Raw genomic sequence first — 4,245 nt, forward strand, 5'->3', positions numbered from 1 at the left:
GCACTTGTTTTTGGTGGGGGGGGTGACCCTGTCTTTTTTCCTGCTCTTTTGAATATAGCAGTCATTTTGTGCCATGTCATGCCCTCCCCCATTGGACTTCCTCAAAATTCCAAATGTTGGTGATCCCCGTTTAACATGTGTACCTACTAGGGCATTGAGTCCTGCCAGTGGAATGCACGAGAACTTCTAAGCCGTATGTTGATAGACCAGTGCCACACCTGAGTCAGAGCAAGGCCACTGACACTTCTGGAAGAGTCACATGAGTCCAACTCCCTAAAATCATAGCTCAGAAAAGCACACGACATTTTGAATTTCTAATCAAATGACAGTAGGGATTCTTGAAGTGGACATCCAGGGAAGTGAGATGTTGGAAGATGTTGGTTACCTACAGGCATCTGGGAGAACAGGATGCTGCACCAGTTGGGCCATTTGGCCTGATCCAACAGGCTCTTCTTATGTTCCTAAATCTTTCTTGTGGGTCTTAGAAACAAAGTTCAAGAGACCTGTCATAAATTGGCAAACACTGTTCACAAGTGGGCCAGCATCACTTGAGACAGCATTTTTCCACAGAAGGAATTAATGCAGATCAAATCTTTACACAAGATGTGCCTTTATACTATCCCACCCCACTTTCAAGCCTATCATTAAATAAGCATATAGCCATTATTTATTAGTTATTTACTTAAATCAACTTGCTTATATTTGCATATTGCCAAAACTCAATATAAGTTCCTTTTTGAGTGTAGGGAGAATTTACAATATCATGGCAGACATTCATACAAGGAAAAAGCATCTTTAATATTTTTAACAGTAACACCAAAATCACCTTAAAATAAAAAAAAAATTCTACATGCTGCAGATTCAGCTCTTCCCTACAGTATTATGTATTTGTTCTACTTTCTAAAAGAGTGTAGTAGCAAACCTACATACCAGAGTGCAGTGGCAAAACTACATACCAGAGGCAAAAGCGGATGAAGTAATCTTGGAACAGTAGACACACACCTCTAGCCTCTATCCAGGCAAGCAAGAGGCATGTTCAGACTTTAAGGAAACATCCCAGTAGGGTAAAAACACTCAGGGTGTGAAGCTGGGTGTGATCTGGGGGGTGTTTTGAGTGCCAAGAGGAGCACTTTCATTCCCCATGCCTAAGGCTCCCTGGCCTAGGAGGGACCCACTGAGTAACCTCTGTAGCAAAACAGATACTTCCCTCTGTGCCCCTCTGCTTCCCTGACTTATTGGATGTTCCTTTTGCACAGGGTTGAATCCTGGCCCTTTTCCAGCACGTAATATGCATGGGGAGGGGGTCTCATTAGTGTTTTTAACCCAAGGGTGGGATTGTCACTGTCTTGGACATCTTGCAGGCAATGGAAATGTGCCCTTTTGTTGCTGACAAAGCTCAAGACGAAGCTGTTAAAAAGAGGATGATTGCAGGAAGAGGACACACTATTGCTCTTGGCCTTGCCAGAAGACAGCATTTATAGGAGGCCTCAGCTGAGCAAACACTCATTTATGGTGAATAATAAAGTTTCTACTGTATGTAAACCCACAGAGCCACTGAGAGCACAAAGAAATGTGGAGCCAAGAAAGGAAGGCAGCAAGAAGGGTACAGTTGGAAGTGCAAGCAGTGTTGATCCAAGACTTAATCCTGATCAAACCCACCATGTGGCAGCAGATGAGGTGGCCGCCTTCCAGCTGTTCTCTGGAATTCCCTCACAGCCCCCCATTAATCATTCCCATCCTCCTGAGTCTGATCATGGCAATGCTCGCTTGTGTTGCTTGCCTGGGCTGCCTTCTTTAAATATGATGGTGTCGTTGAACAAGGCTCTGGACCAAGTGAGCAGGCAGAGAGGCAACCAGCCCAGCTCACATACTCTGGCAAGCACTGTGCACGTTACGTTTGCTGTTCTGTGTATGGGATGGGTGCAGGTGCCACTGCTGCTGTGTTGCACCATTTGTCAGAGAGGGAACTAGGAGCCGCCCAGCAGACTGATGAGCAAGTGGCAGCAAGCTATTAAAGGACAGAGCCCTGTGCCCCCTAAGCTAGTCTGTGTGTAGTGGGTCAGTGTTCAAGTGAGGCTCAGCTGCTGGTGGGCTTCTGTGAATGGAGAGTGGGTGACAGCCTGTCCTTTGCCTCTAGCAGCAAAATGGCTTTTGGCTGGCTCTGGGTGCAGCTATGTATATCACCTGGGTGTATCTCATGTATGATGTTGTGTTCCTTGACATCAGGAATAAGGCTGGCAATTTTTGGAGTGGAGGCTGGAAGAGATCCTGCACCTTTAAGAAGGATGGGACAATCTGGCGGGTGATTACCTCACTACAACTTGTTGTGCAGCAGTTAAAGGTCCTACCCTACATTAGGAAGGGAATCCCTTTAGTTCCCATAGCTCAGACACTGCCTTGAATAGAACTCCTTTGCAACGACTCCTTGTTTTGCTGGAAGGAGAAGGTGCTACTCCCTGTTTTAAATGAGCCCGTATCACCATAGGAACAGATTACAGGTTACCAAACCAAAGGCTTAGGTAACCTATAACTCTGCTGGCAAATCACTGAAAGCCACTGGGTCCAGCCTCCAATCCTGGGGCAGGATCTTCCTTGGATTAGTTCCTGCATGGACTAGCACACATAACTCAGACATGTGCCAAGTCATCTAAGTGTTCACTAAACTAGTTTTCCTAACTTTTCAGACCGTCACTGCTTTTACTGTTTTTAACAGTAGCTGGATGGACAGATATCAATAGGCAATAATGTTTCTCTCCATGCTGTGAAAAACTTCACCAGCTGATTCTGCACACAGAGTTCCTGTTGAAGTCACAAGAACAAGCCAGGCAATTTGTTTTTGCTTTTTTCCCCTCTGGTCAGTTAGCAACCCAACATAAAGTAAATGGCTCCAGTTGCCTTAATTAAGCACATTAAGCTACTGGAGAAGACGAAAACCAGACTCTTTTGAAAGACACTACAAAGTTTAAAGGCTTAAAATTGCAACCTAACAGTGTCAGCCTATACTTATATATTCAGAAATAAGATGTGTAGATTTAAACGAGACTTATTCCCTGTGAAGTAGATATAGGATGGCAATCACAACAAACACACGTCAGACCAAAAGGAGGGTATTTTTATATTTTTGTATTCACCATTAATATTTAGTTTGAAGTAAATTTCACTGGGATCAACCCCCAAAAAAGTGTATACGACAGGAAGACAGCCTTACTGTTAATGTGAAAAACGCCCTTAATATTCCAATCCTAATTATAAGCAAGTTTATCTGGAAGTAAAAAATAATATTTGTTTCATTAACTTTCAAAGAATTATGCATAGATCTCAGATATAACTATTTTCTTATGCCTTTCCTAGATACTGTTCTCTCCCCCCCCCCAGCTCTGCACCCTTCCCTGTCCACATAAGGTACTGCATTGATCACAGGAGTGTTACAGGATGTTGTGATGGCCTTATAACCAGCGTTTAAAGATTGCATAAATGCACGGACAGACCTGCTGCAGGCAACGAGCCAATGCTAATAGCTGGGAACATAACCTCCATGTGTCAACAGTGTGCCTTTGAAGACCAGATGCCGGAGACAAACAGCAGTTAGACTGCTTTGCTTGTGTGCCTTTCCCCAGTTTTAGACTGTACACATGCAGACAGCGTTAGGCGCGCCCGCTTTAAGCAGCACACCTCAGAACAGAAAGGAACTGAAGGGAGAAATGAATCAGCGCGGCACTTTTGTGGGTTGCCTCATTTGCGAAAAACACGCCCGTCTGTTGTTGAATCATCGAACTTTAGAGTTGGAAGGTACCCCAGGGGTCATCTAGTCCAACCCCCTGCAATGGCTAACACGGGGCTCGAATCCACGACCCTGAGATTAAGCGTCTTATGCTCTACCGACTGAACTATCCCGTAGGATGGATATTAATTCTGTGTCCGGGGCACGTTTTCACACACAAAACCGGCCCGATTTTCAACCCATAGCTGTCAACCTTCCCTTTTTTTGCGGGAAATTCCCTTATTCCAGCGCCGTTTCCCGCTGCTATCCCGGATTGTTAGATATCCCGTAGACTGTCCCCAGCACAGGTGAGGCTGCTGATACCTTATTTTCGAGGCTGCTGATCCCTTATTTTCAAATCTGAAAGTTGACAGCTATGTTTCAACCAGCGCTTCAGCTCGAAAGGCACGTAGGGTTCGGGATCTTGGAGGGCCTGCCCCACCTGCCTGCCCCGCCTGCCCTTTGGTAAGGTTCTCCCTTGTGCA

The sequence above is a fragment of the Podarcis filfolensis genome (assembly GCF_964270895.1).
Source record: "Podarcis filfolensis genome assembly, chromosome: 1".
NCBI classification, from domain to species: domain Eukaryota; kingdom Metazoa; phylum Chordata; class Lepidosauria; order Squamata; family Lacertidae; genus Podarcis; species Podarcis filfolensis.